Source organism: Saccopteryx bilineata, chromosome 1 (assembly GCF_036850765.1).
Source record: "Saccopteryx bilineata isolate mSacBil1 chromosome 1, mSacBil1_pri_phased_curated, whole genome shotgun sequence".
In the NCBI taxonomy this organism is placed as follows: Eukaryota; Metazoa; Chordata; class Mammalia; order Chiroptera; family Emballonuridae; genus Saccopteryx; species Saccopteryx bilineata.
The window spans coordinates 207,321,587-207,336,564 of record NC_089490.1 but is presented as its reverse complement, the minus strand read 5'-3'; the positions used below and the strand labels follow the sequence as shown (position 1 = coordinate 207,336,564).

General features: G+C 39.4%; 1 pseudogene; it reads right to left on the bottom strand.

Moving 5' to 3' along the window:
- Nucleotides 1–49: 49 nt before the first annotated feature.
- Nucleotides 50–14,557, bottom strand: LOC136307739 (receptor-interacting serine/threonine-protein kinase 2 pseudogene; annotated as a pseudogene).
- Between the last annotated feature and the right edge of the window lie 421 nt (nt 14,558–14,978).

Sequence of the window (14,978 nt, the reverse complement as noted above, 5' to 3'; positions counted from 1 at the left end):
AAAATTAAACAACTCTTTATTATAACATGGTTGGATATACATTTTGAAGCTTATTCAGAACTCTGATTCACTACTGTGATGTGTACCCACTTTTAAACACCCTTATTCTCAGGCCAGATCTTAACTAACAAACACCACCAAAAAGTGAGCAAGGAAAATAGCAGGGTGTGGAATTTCAGCTAGCCAATATTACAGGTCTCGTAAAGAGCTCCAATAAACACGTTAGAAGAAAACGGATGAAACAGAAAGTGAAATAATATGTTTTCATTGGAGAACTGCTCTCCACCCACCTGACCAAATAACCCCATGTTATTTGGGAAATAATTTGGATTTCTATTGTCCCTGCTCATCCCTAATAATTTATGGATAATAAATACAATATACTATGTAAATATAAATACATGAATGAAAAGCAGTACAGCTGGCACATCTAAAGTTTGAAAGGAATATATTTATTTTTGCTGGGGGAACATTCTCAAATTAAATGTAACTTTTTTTTTTTTTTTTTGTATTTTTCTGAAGCTGGAAACGGGGAGAGACAGTCAGACAGACTCCTGCATGTGCCCGACCGGGATCCACCCGGCACGCCCACCAGGGGGCGATGCTCTGCCCCTCCGGGGCGTCGCTCTGCTGCGACCAGAGCCACTCTAGTGCCTGGGGCAGAGGCCAAGGAGCCATCCTCAGCGCCCGGGCCATCTCTGCTCCAATGGAGCCTTGGCTGTGGGAGGGGAAGAGAAAGACAGAGAGGAAAGGGGTGGGGTGGGGTGGAGAAGCAAATGGGCGCCTCTCCTATGTGCCCTGGCCAGGAATGGAACCCGGGTCCCCCGCACGCCAGGCCGACGTTCTACCGCTGAGCCAACCGGCCAGGGCCTAAATGTAACTTTTTTATGATGTAACACTTGGGCCTTGAATGACTTCAGTATATCATTTAAAGTTTTAGAAAAATTTGGTGCTAATTACTTTTTGTTAAATTTTAAAGTTTCATAAGCCAGGTCCAGAGTTGGCTGAACCCCATGGCAATGCTATTTGGGGGGATATCTAATAGGTTGCATTTTTTTTTTTCCTAAAGAAACATTTTCAGATTTTTTTTTCTAGAAATTTACAGGTCTTTTGTAGCAATTATTCTAAGGGTTAAAACATCTATTTCTTATCTTGGCATAATTCCTCCTTCCAAAATTGATTTGTATTACCCATTTTAGAATAAAAAATGAGCTTTTTCTTTGACATCTATATTGAAATATACAGTATTGCATATTAAATCAAATGCTTAAATCTGGAACTTAACTGCCAATTTTAGTAATATTCCTCTAAGGTTAAAGTTAAGTCAGTAATTGGCCAGCCATGTTACTAATGTCTCTGAATTCAGCACTTCAGGGTGTTATACAGAAATAAGCATTTCTTTAAATACACTTTAAAAATAAAAATGGCTTACTGGTATTTTGGTCTTTATTAGAGAACCTAAAATCTTTACATTTCATTTCAGATACTTTTTATATAAACAAAGGAATCGTAATTAAGATAATTATCTAGAAATTCAAGTTACATTAGAGGGAAAAGATACAATGGGCCATTTTTATCTTTGGCAAGGCAGTAACTAAAGCATGTAAAGTGTTTACTATTCCACTTTGTAACATTTTACCCAACCCTGTTTCAAAATTTATTCTATAAACTCTCAGTGTCTTCCATTCTGAAGTGGAAAATTGATTTAAAATGTCAATTTAGATTTCTAAAATCAGTTAATTCCGAACAAAATTTCCAGTGAGACACTAAAAAGTATCATGTTCTGTAAGTTTTTCTTTAAAAAATTTTTGTACTATATAATTGTATTTTTATTGGGTTTGTAATATTTTTATAGTCACCTTTATGAATTTGGTATAAGTGCAAGTTATTTGAAAAGATGTCTTCATTTGTGCACAGTAGATGAAATTTTTAATAGAATTCATGAGTTTTTGTATCTCTGCTTTAAATACTTAAAAGTACATTCATTTCTAATGCTACTGGGAATTTAAAATCCCTTTAAAATTTTTTTAGAAAATGCAATGTATATAATATCAACTCTGGTTGCACCAATGCCTAATAGAAATATTTTGAAAGTAAGTTTCAATAGTAATTAGTTAGTATATTGTCAGTACTGTGCGCCTGCACACTACTTACAAGGTGTATATTACATTACATAAGGAATAAGTTATTTGCTGTTATTATTTCTGCATATAATATTGGTTTGAGCAGTATGCCATTAAATTTTTTGCTTTGATGGGAAAAAAGCTATTTGATGGAAATAAAACATTTCCTTTTATGAAATATATTAAAATTCAGATCATACTAGTACTGTATCCTGAAATGAAAATAAACTGGTAATTTCTTTGGTTTCTGTTTCAAGGAATAGATTGAAAATGATTCTCAATTACTTCAATTTCAGATACAAGCCACATTTAGAAACTGTTATTGCTTATGAATAATGATATAGTTACAATGCTATGTTATCTGATTATTACTATATATGTCACTCAGACCACCACTTCCCAATACAAAGAGAAAAGGTCAAGATGCACAAATACACTGACTACAGATGAATAAATCAATTCTTACAGGAAAAACTCAGTATTCTGTGGAATTCAGTCTGCCTGAGCCTTCATCTGCCACACAAGGAGTCTTCCCATTCCTGGCCAGCAGTCAGCTCCTTCCTGGTCCAGGGGTGGTGGAGCTCCAGCTGTTCGTTTCTGTGTTCTGCCTTCAGTAACATCCAGATTGATATTCTCTACGGCAGGAGTATTTGTGCCATAAAACGCAAACATAACAATTCAGGGCTCTTTTTTCCTGGCAAGCCAGTTGTTAAACCTACATCAACGCATCACTAATCGGCCACTCCACAGGCCTCATTCCTGTCTCTGCTCTGACAGAAAAAAAGGAAGACTGAGGCAACTCCCCATCAATCCACCCAAAACTGTGTGTGGCTCTTTTCCATATGGGAATTATGGCCGCGGTTGTCTTATGACCAACATATCTGTATTTGATCACTTTTTTTTTTTTACAAAGACAGAGAGAGTCAGAGAGAGGGACAGATAGGGACAGACAGACAGGAAGGGAGAGATGAGAAGCATCTATTCGTTGTAGCTCCTTAGTTATTCACTGATTGCTTTCTCATATGTGCCTTGATGGGGGGCTACAGCAGAGTGAGTGACCCCTTGCTCGAGCCAGTGACCTTGGGCTCAAGCCAGTGACCATGGGGTCATGTCTATGATCCCATGCTCAAGCCAGCAACCCCCGTGCTCCAGCTGGTGAGACTGCGCTCAAGGCAGATGAGCCCATACTCAAGCCAGCGACCTCATGGCTTCGAGCCTGGATCCTCCATGTCCCAGTCTGATGCTCTATCCACTGTGCCACCACCTGGTCAGGCTTGATCACATTTTTTTTATCAGATAATGTCTCTCTGGGCCCTCATGCATTGTATATCCATTCAAGACACCCAAATGATCAGGAAATAATGAACAGTCACCGACCTGATGGAGGGCAGATCACAGCCTGGGCACAGTTCTTGTCAAGTAGAAAACTGTAGTCAAAGCTAAGGCTCGAGCAGCCAAATCTGTTTGGCTTGTAGTTACATTTTAACTTATCTTACAAATATTTATTTACTTTAGGCTATTTAAAATGTTCCCATTGCCAATTCATGGCTTCAAAAGTTGAAAAAAGATTTTAAAAAAATTATACTTTCATACCTGCTAGTACTTCTAGTAATAGACTTGGAACAAATTATGGCTTCAAGCTTATCGCTGGACTTGAGGTATTTGGGAACTCCTACTTTTCTGCCCAACCCTTACGTTTTGGTGTTCCTTGTGGCTCCTTCCAATGGCCTATTCTCTCATCACTCTCTACATCACCTTGAACAACATCATGACTCCCACAGCTTCAGTTACCTTTCATAATAACCATGCCCCAGTCAGCATCTCCAGGTCAGAGCGCTGTACAGAACAGAAGGTGTACACATTCAACTGCCTGCACGATATTTGTACCTTAAACTCTGTATGTCCAAAAAAGAAACTCAAAATCCTTCTCCCAAGCCTTCTCTTCTTTCTATGTTCCCAGTGTCATGAAATGACACCATCCTCTCCTACAAAACCCATCTAACTGGGAATAAATATGCTATATTACTGATTTACTGATACTAATCGAACTAGCCATAAAATAGAGCTAAATAAGAATGTACAAAGTAAGCGGATAAAAGAATTCCTGTCAGATGTTAAATCCACTGTTGCTCTTATAATCATAATCCAATATTACTAGTTTAGTGATCACAGTTACGTGTTCTGTAACAAATCAATAGTGTATAATCGAACCTGTGCTTTCACCTCTGGCCAAGGTCTCATTACAGTAAAAGGCCTGTTCCCTTTGGCTTAGGCCCATCAAGGGTTAACATCCAAGCGAGAAGAATCAGGGCTTCCCTTCACTCCCACCATGCTGAGGCTTGCAGTTCTGATTCTCAGCTGCTCAAAGCCAAGGAGGACAACCTCCTTGTGGGAATCTGATGACACTTGTTATGTCAAACAACACCCTAATTTATGTTACTTGCTAGTTCCAGTTCCTGCCACAATGAAGCATGCTCTCACCTTCAGCTATACCAGCTTCGAGAGATTTGGGGCCTTCATCCACGTGCCTGAACAGTCAGAGTTCTGTGAGCAAAGAGTTCTCAACCTGCTCTTTGATCCTTTATTCCAGTTTTCTTACCGTTCCCCGCCACCACCACCCCCCCAGCCCTCCTTTAAAAACACCCTGCCTGCACCAGAAGGGGAAGATGGGTGTTTGAGGACAGGAGTCCCCCCATCTGCTCTGGTGGCCAGCACTTGAATAGACCTCTTTTCTTCTCATCAGTACCTGTGTCATATAATTGGTTCTCATGGCGATGGGCACCAGATCTGTGGGTCATTTTTCGGGTTTCATTCACACATAACCCATCACCAAGTGTGTCTTACTTCCTAAAAATGTCTCTTTCATCTTTCTGCTCTCTCCATCCCCAGCATCACTTGACTCAGTCATACCACCATCGTCTCTCACCTAGATCGCTCTCTCAGAATCCTAATTGGCTTCCCTGCCTTCATGTTTCCACTTCCTAGTCAGAAAAATCTTTCTAACAGGTAACTCTGATATTCTTGGCCTAACTTTTTTCAGTGGCTCACTGATGCCATTATGATAAGATCTTTTCTTCTTAAATGTTTTACAAGGTTCTTCAAGAACTAGTAAGTCCGTCAGACAACACTTCACAAGACATCAGGACAAACCATCATCAGGGCATTTCTTGGGAGCTGAGTACATTTGACCCTAGATGTAAGTAAGTGCGTACTTTCCCAAGTTCCAATACTGGGACTTCTAAGCATATTGAATTTTCAAAATTTTGGAGCATATTTAAATACAAATTTCAATGGCAGAGCAGAACTCACTTGTAAAGAAAACTTATCCCCCCATACATTATTGCAATTGATTTATGACTTGGAGATTTGGCCTTAATCATGACTTTTCTATTTATTCAATATTTTTAGCAGAGAAGTCTCAGAAGACATATTTGGTAATTCAGTAGGCATTTAAAAAGAGCTTTCTCCAGTCTTGGCTCAGTATAATTTGGGGGCCCCTACCAGCAATTTTAGCTGCTATTTTTATTCCTGGAATCTTAAGAGTGAGCAAAATCTAGCAAAACAATGGCCTCAAGCCATTTTCCTAAACTGTAGCAGTGTTGAGACGTGACTTCACCCTTTGGTTACAGGAAAACATTAGAACAATGTACAACCCAATTTTCAGATAAAAAGATCTCTTCATGTTAGACCCAAATTTAAGACTCGGTCCTGCCATTTACTAACCATACAATCTGTATGAGTCATACCCACCTCTCTTTAAATTCCAAGATTCTCACCTGTAAAATGGGGTAATTGTCATGATTAAGTATATATCGCATATTTTATCTAGTGCCTTACACATAGCAAACATTCAATAAATGCTACTCATCATTACTTAATATAAACGTCCATGTTAAAGAGAGGATTGCTTCACTAGCTACGGAAAGCTCACACATTGAAAGTCATCAAAGGTCTGATTATTTTATTATTTCCAAAAGTTAAATATAAGGAAATTCTGCCACAGAGCTGTAATTCCTACCTGACCAGGCAGTGGTGCAGTGGATAAAGCATCAGCCTGGGAGGCTGAGGACCCAGGTTTGAAACCCTGAAGTCTCCAGCTTGAGTACAGGCTCACCAGCTTGAGTACAAGATCACCAGCTTGAGCATGGGATCATAGACAAGACCCCATGGTCGCTGGCTTGAGCCCAAGGTTGCTGGCTTGAGCAAGGGGTCACTGGCTCGACTGGGTTGCTCCAGCCGAGCCACATATGAGAAAGCAATCAATGGACAACTAAGGTACTGCAACTATGAGTTAACATAATACTAGGCATACCTATAACATAATACTGGGCATTTTCTGTTCTTTTTTTTACCTTAGTATACTTAGGTGTGCAATCATACTCACCAATGCATTCACAATTCTGCTCTGCTCTGCTTTAAACAATTTACAAGACAAAATTAATTCTAAAAATACTTTTTTAAGTTTTACTCCATTGTATAGGCCAAGAGTATTATGTTATGTTTATACAATCACAAACAGTATCTTGCTTTGATTCCAAAGGAAAATTTCAGACTAATCTGTTGGTTTATATTATGTAATGTTTTCAATATGCACTAAAAATATGTCACACAGCCTGACCAAGCGGTGGTGCCGTGGATAGAGTGTCAGGCTAGGATGCAATGGACCCAGATTCGAAACCCTAGGTCACTGGCTTGAGCGCAGGCTCATGTGGTTTGAACGCGGGGTCACTGGCCTGAACATGGGATCATAGACATGACCCCATGGTTTCTGGCTTGAGCCCAAGGTTGCTGGCTTGAGCAAGGGGTCACTTGCTCTGCTGTAGCCCCCTGGTCAAGGCATATATGAGAAAACAATCAATGAACAACTAAAGGAGCTGCAACGAAGATTTGATGTTTCTCATCTCTCCATTTCTGCCTGTCTGTCCCTATCTGTCCCTCTCTCTGACTCTCTCTCTGTCTGTCACAAAAAAAGAATATGTCACACAGATAAGTATAATTATACATTAGTACTCTCACACAAAAATTCAGTGCATGCAAAGACACATGAATATTATCTGCATTGGGATACGATGTATAAGCCAGTAAAGATTATTAATATGTAGTGTTTAAAAGAATATTTTTACTATCTTCATAGTCTTATATCTTTAGTCTGTGGAAACATGCTAAAAACTATTATGATCTTTGGTATTGTTTATTTTATCAAGTCTTCAATTACATAGTTCTATCTGGGTTTTCCTTTCCTTTCAAGTACTTCTCTCTATATAAAAAGTAAAAGTTTCTCAGATCAGGTATTTACAGATGTGAATGTGGTCTAATGAGCTATCACGTCTTTACTGCTGTGTCCTCATGCATTTCCAAACTGGTTCTACCACATTTTCCTTCACGGTCAGTCGTGTTTGCTTTCATATATATTTGTAAGATGCTCAGATACAGCCCTGGCTGCATAGCTTGGTTGGGTAGAGCATCATCCCAAAGAACAAAGGTTGCTGGTTTGATACCCAGTTAGGACATATACAGGACCAGATCTTTGTACCTGTTTCTCTCTCCCCCCCTTTCTAAAAATCAATAAATTAAATAAAAAATTTAAAAAGATGCTCAGAGACAGCTGATGTTGGCCAAATACAGCCTCCCACACCCCTCCCCAGGCACTTCTTCCTTTTCCCAGTTGTAGGAACTGTTTCTTCAAAGCCTGGTGACCTTATCATCACACCTGCCTCTATCTGTGATGGAGGTATTGGCACCAGGTGGATGACAGGCTGTTTTCACTCACCTGGCTTGGAAAAGCCTTAGGCTAATGAAGCAGACATTGTTTTGGCAATGCAGAAATATTTAGACACAAAAAAACCTGAACTTTAATACTTATTTTAAATTACATTTCCAAGTCAAGCTTTCCCAAATATGTAAGACATTGGTGACCCTCAAAGCACACCCAGGCTTTGTAGGCACATCTCTGTTGCCAGAGAAAAACAAACTGCACTTGTCATCTGGTCTTGACTCCTGCCCTCTTAGTAGTCAGGCTGTGCCTTGGATTTCCTGTTTGTAAGTGTCAATTTAATCTAATTCTCCAAGAGGTAAGCCTTTACCAGATAAGGTTTTAAAAAATCTTGATTTTGATTAAATTTTAAATTTAAATGGATTTGGTTATATTTATGCATTAAAAATAATATATTTACTTGGAATGTTTATTATAATTATTTATTTTTGTATTTTTCCCAGGAAATGCAGTAAGCCAGGGGTCCCCAAACTTTTTACACAGGGGGCCAGTTCACTGTCCTTCAGACCGTTGGAGGGCCAGACTATAAAAAAAAACTATGAACAAATCCCTATGCACACTGCACATATCTTATTTTAAAGTAAAAAAACAAAACGGGAACAAATACAATATTTAAAATAAAGAACAAGTAAATTTAAATCAACAAACTGACCAGTATTTCAATGGGAACTATGCTCCTCTCACTGACCACCAATGAAAGAGGTGCCCCTTCTGAAGTGTGGCGGAGGCCAGATAAATGGCCTCAGGGGGCCGCATGTGGCCCGCGGGCAGTAGTTTGGGGACCCCTGCAGTAAGCTATTCACAGTGGTGATTTCTGAGTGGTGGGCATATTTTTTAAATTGAATTTATTGTGGTGATATTGGTTCATAAAAAGGCATATTTTTATTTAACCATTTTTGTTTAATTTATTTTCTATATTACAGTGTATGTACATTAATAATGAAAGGTTATTGTTTTTAATCCATGCTAATTTATGCATCCTTCACCTGAGTCCTGCCTTGGAGAAAAGTTGTTTTTTAAAGGGTAATCTATTTAATTAATAGCAACAACAACAAAAGAACCTCTCCTAGACAAAGATAGCAGTGTGATGATGACCAGAGGGAGGGTAAAGGGGAGATGAATGGTGAAGGAAGGAGACTTGACTTGGAGTGACGAACGTACAATACACTGATATACAGATAATGCATTAGAGAATGACACATCTAAAACCTATAGAATTTTATTAACCAGTATCACCCCAAATTCAAAGAATAAAAACAAAAGGTAATCTAATTAAATAGAAAGATTTCTGAAAAAGTACATGCTAAGAATGTTAATAAACTGACTTTCTATTAATATAGAAAATTCTTCTCAAAGTTTTCCATGAGGTATTGGCCTTCAAGATGGAAATTTCCAAACTGTTTCACTTGCTGCTATAAACACTGCATGAGTTGTCAGCCTGAACACAGAGGGAACCTGGTCATGCGTGGGCTCTGGAAAGGACAGTGGCTGGGAGGCTGAGCTGTGTTCTCCATACAGTGGGTCTGTGGGGTCCAGGTGCTCAAAGGCCGTGTCACGATTGGCTGTTGGGAAAATGAGCATGATCTCGGGACAGGTCAGTTGCAACTCTGAAAACTATTTGAACTAAGAGCTCTTTATCACTGGTCATTATTTTGAAGTTAATTTTTATACGGTTATTTTTTCAGCTTTGCCTACCTGGGATCACTATAAGAGTTTAAATTCTGGAATCCCTGAGAACATACTTCAGGAAGTTCCCCACCTCACTGCCCCTTACACTCTGTCACAACAGAGGGCAGGAGGCAGGGGGCTCATCCTAAACCAGGGCCACACTAGCCGCTTCTGCAGCCTCTGGGGCCCTCCACAGAAGCAGCTGGACTTTCCCCTCAAGTCGGCAGTAACGCTTACTTTACTCTAACTGATTGCATTAACAGCAGATCCAAAATCCTTCTTTCTTAAATATTAATTCCTCCTCTGTGAACTCAAAAGTGCTTTACAAACCTGCTCAGCTGGGCTTGCTGTGGAGTCAGGGGCAGCAGCCGAAAGCACAGCGGCTGGCCCAGCTCCTCCGTGATTAGCAACGGTCTGCCCCCAGCAAGTCCATCGCTGCTTCCTCGTTCAGTGTAGCCTTCGAAACTTTTTATATCATAATATATATATATATATATACACACACACACACACACACACACATGTGCCAGTTTTAAAAAATGTTTTAATGCATATATATATATCTACAAGCATTTGTAAGAACATGTTACTAGTGGTTATCTCCAAAAGATAGATTGGTTATTTTCCTTTTCTCTTTGGTATTTTACAGTTTTCAAATTTTCTACAATAAATGCCTATTAATCTAATAATCACAAAAATACATATAAAAATCTTTTAAAAAGTGAAAAAATGGTGAGTAATCAATGAATCAAAAGAAATAAAATCAATTATGTATTACTGTTGTATAGTATTATCTGTTGCTGCATAACAAATTTCATCCATATCAATAGTGACTCACAATGAAAGCATTTATGAACTCACAGGTTTTGTGGGTCTGGAATTTCAGAGCAGCTTGGCTGGGTGATCTCGCTCTGGAGCTGTCATGAGGTTGCTGGAGGTGCATTCACCTGTCCACTTCCACACGAACTCACAAGCAGGGCTGTTGGCAGGAGGCCTCAGTCCTCAGCACATGGAGCTGTTTGATGGATCCTCAGATCCTGTCTGTCAACTGGCTTCCTCCAGAGCTAGTATCCAAAAGAGAAAATGAGGAGAAAGGCACAATGCCTTTTAAGTCCTTGTCTTGGAAGTCCTACGTCATCATTTCCACCACAGTCTATTCATTAGAAGATGAGTCCCCACATCTAGCCCACGCTTAGAGTAACCAGGCTTAATCTTTGGGGAGAGGATTGGCAAAGACTTTGTAGGAACAACCTTTTGAAAACAACTTATCGGCCTAAATACAGTTAACAAATTAAAAACAAACCTCGTTAAAATAGTAACAAACCTCATGTACCTGGTTCAGTGGCTCATTTATTTACAGCATTGTCTCTATGCGTAAAGGTTGTGGGTTCGACCCCATCAAGGCACAGACAGGAACAGGCTGATATTTCTCTCTATCTCTCTCCCTCTCTCTTTCTCTCTCTCAAATCAATAAACAAAATTTGAAAACCTATCATGTATGTATTAACTCCAATGTTTTTATCCTATTGGAAATTAATGCCCTTTCAAGAATAAATAAAAGCAACAAGACACAAGAACATTTGAATCCAGTCAGTGGAGCCTCTAATTGAATTTCAGTTGACCATTACCTAATTGTAGACCAAAAGAAAAGCAGCCGCCAGTACAAAGAAACTTTAAGGAAGAATTAATGATGGCAATTCAACCTTTAAAAAAACCAGAGATTTAAAGATATGATAAAAGAAGACCATGACCTTATGTTTGAATTCACTCTTAATTGATACTTCTTAAAGATGAATCTATATTTAAAAAAAAAAAAGGCCCTGGCCAGGTAGCTCAGCTAGTTAAAGGGTCATCCTAACATGCCATGGTTGAGGATTAAGTCTCCAGTCAGGGTACATACAGGATTTGATACTTCTGGTTCCCCCCCCCTCACCTTGTCTCTCTCTTTCTCTCTCTCTCTTTATCTCCCTTCTCTAAAAATGAATAAAATCTTTAAAAATAATTCATTAAAGAAAGAAAAATCAGTTAAGCATATTTCTAATCTGTGGAGACTAAAATCTAAGATAATGTTTTACACGTGACAAAACCTTGGGCTATTTACATACTAAATAATTTAAAATTAAGTCCCTAAATCCAATAATTGCTTTTTAGAAATCTTGTCACATGCTTATTGCTTCAATACAGAATAGTTTTATTAAGGAAGACAAAGAGGATAATGTTGCTCAAAAGAATTGGGAATTAAGAAAATTAACAAGGAAAAATAGGAAAAACTAGTAAATCAGTGGCTGAAAGAGGGCGCCAAACAATTTTAAATGAAGAAAAAGAGGCACTGATAATGAATTCAATCCATGAAAATGAAAAAGGGCCCACTGGATCTATTCTGTGTTTTGCCTGCAGATGGTAGCTTTCTGAGTGTTTCACACTATCTCCTGGTAGGCAATCCTGAGAACTAACCCAGGCTCTCACTTTAAATAAATAAAAAAGAGCCAAAATTGTATTTCAGTTTCTTCTCAATAAAATAGCAAAGTAGACATTGTTCAAAACAGAATTAATTCTAGGAAAAATATAAAACAAATACCTTTCAGGGGGCATAATATAAACAAAGTAGCACAGATATGTATATTTTTAATTAAATATTTAAAAAATGTATTGACCTTTTAGAGAGAGAGGAAGGGGAAGAGGAAGAGAAACATTGATTTGTTGTCCCACTTAAGTATACATTCACTGGTTGATTCTTATATGTGTTCTGACTAGGGATGGAGCCCACAACCTTGGTGTATCAGGATGATGCTCTAATCATCTGAGCTACTCAGCCAGAGCTGCATATTTCTTCTAATACAGCAATTCTAAGTTATTTATTGAACTTTGTGGGGTTGTGTCTTGCTTTGCTTTGTTTTGTTGTTAGTTTTCATTTGTCAGAACTCATTGGTGTGCTCTAGGCCAGCTCATGAAATGCCAAGTTTGAGTGAATAAGGCAGCACTGTACTAATTTTTTTGTGTGTGTGTGATCTGGACAAGAGTTTAATGTACACCCCTGGAAGAGGAGAGAACCTGGATGGCAGGCGGAGGTGTGAGTGCACAGGCACACTGAAAACCAGACTGTGTCTCTGACGAGTCATCATAAATAATCCAGAAAGTGAACATGAAGACGCAGGTGAGAAACGTTAACACCTGCCGACATCACTATGTACAAGAAAAGTGTAATTATTACATTTAAAAAATAGCTTCAATTAACTGGAGACAAAAATCAAACTCTAGCAAAATGCAAACTTTCACTATATTAATTAAAAAAATACTGCAATGTCATGGAAGAGACTAATATTTACCTGAAGAAGAAACTTCATTAAAGCTTCTAATATTCATATGGATTTCATAAAAACAGTATGATCAGAACAACATAAATATAAAACACCTTTTAATAAACTGACTTTTCTTCTTGAAAAAGAGTTGCCTATACTTTTATTCTGAAATAAATTTAAAGACGGTGCTCGAGAAGTGGGCAGCACTTCAGGGTATGGCTGGAGGCCCATCTGCTTGTTGTCCTTCAGCTTCTGCACTATCACTTTGGCAAACTCCTCTCCTTGGATGTCAGTAGTGTCCAGTAACTGCCTGACTTTTGCAGTCCTTGTGGGTTTGGTGCTGATGAGTTCATAGTCCTCCTTCATTAGCAGGTCCCTGGACAGAAGGGCATCCAGCGACTGGTTAAGGCAGGCTTCAGTCATCTGGCTCATGATGTCCTCCCTTTAGCTCTGGATCCACTGCTGGGCCACGCCTGGCTTTGAGCGCTCTGAACTTCCCTCGGCTGAGAGTGGATTTATTGCTAAAGAGCATGGGGCGGTCTTGTGGTCACAGAATGTGGCCCTCTGCGCCGCAGACACACTGTTGTCCCAGCTGTGATTTACTGGGCAGTGAAGCAGGGTAGAGAAGTCCTGGGCTTTTCTGGACAATAAATCATTGTCTTGAGGAGCAGCCAGGGACCTTAGGGTTCTGGGAGAACCACTACTCTTATGAAGCTGAGAGGATCCACACGATTCCTCTTGTGGACCATGGTCTAGGGATATGTTCAGAGATGACTCTGTTTTCTTCTTGTCATATAAGTGAATAGTACTCGAAGCACTCTGTAACTTTGTTTTCTTTAGTTGCATAACAGCTTCAAGAAAACTTATTTCTTCAAATGTTCTCACAACTGGTTCAAGTTCTATTAAACATTTGAGGAAGGACGGCCTCTCATCTGGGTTTTGTGCCTATCCACTTTCTATAAGTGACACCATCAATGCTCGGTGAGGTATATCAAATGGCAGACTTTCTTCACTAGTGTCAGGTCGATGTCCTTGGGACACACTATACATAATCTGCAAAGGATTGGTGACTTCCTCAAAAGGCTGTTTTCTGGATAAGACTTCCCATGTGATAACTGCATAGCTTAACATGAAATTCATTATCCAATAAGATATTTTGAGTCTTCAAGTCATGATGAAGTAGAGGATTCATATTGTGCAGGTAATTTACACCCAGTGCAATTTCATGCAGGATACGGAATCTCAATGGCCAAGCTATGTCAGGATATTGTGTTTTCCTCTGTAGGAGTTCATTTAATGATCCATTTGGCATGTATTCATTAACTATTCCCAAAAGTTCAGGTTCATTGCAAATTCCCAAAATTGGAAGAATGTAACTAAATCTAGCTTTGTGTAAAATTTCAGCTTCTTTTAAGACATCATTTCTTTCACTGTCCAGCAGCGGGGTGTGGATATGCAGGTGCTTCACCACCACCTGCACCCGCCAGTCGGCGTGGCGCGCGGAGGACGCGGTGCCGGACACGCCGCGGCTGAGGAAGCGCAGAACGGCGAGCTTTTGCGAGGGCACAGCGGGCAGCGCGCTGCAGATGGGCTCCGTGCTCATGGTTCGGGCGCGGGCTCCGGGCCGCGCTGCCGCTCCGTGGTGTCCACTTCCAGCTCCCGCCCCTGCTGTCGGCGGCGCTAGGTGTCCTGGCCGCCCACCTTCCCAGAGCTGAGCGGACAGTAGTCTGGAGACCGGCTGCCGTGAGGCAGCGTCGGTGAGACCCTAATTATTTTTAAAATGGCAAATATATACAAAGACCACTGTGTATTTTTAAAAGATACATGTATTGGGAGGATGTATTGGAAAGGTATAAACTACACGCATTAATCTAGTGTCTGTGGAGGAGAGAGGATAAGATTGGGAATAGACTGACAGAGAAAAATAAGAAAAATTTAGATTTATCCCCAAGTTATTTCATGGCTTTTGTTGCTTTGGTAAATAGCATTTTAACATTTTCAATTGCTTTTTATTAGTATATATAAAATATGATTGGTTTTTGCATATTGATTTTATATCCTGAAATTTTGCTAAAATCACTTACTGATGATATAGTTTTGTATATTCATTAGGAT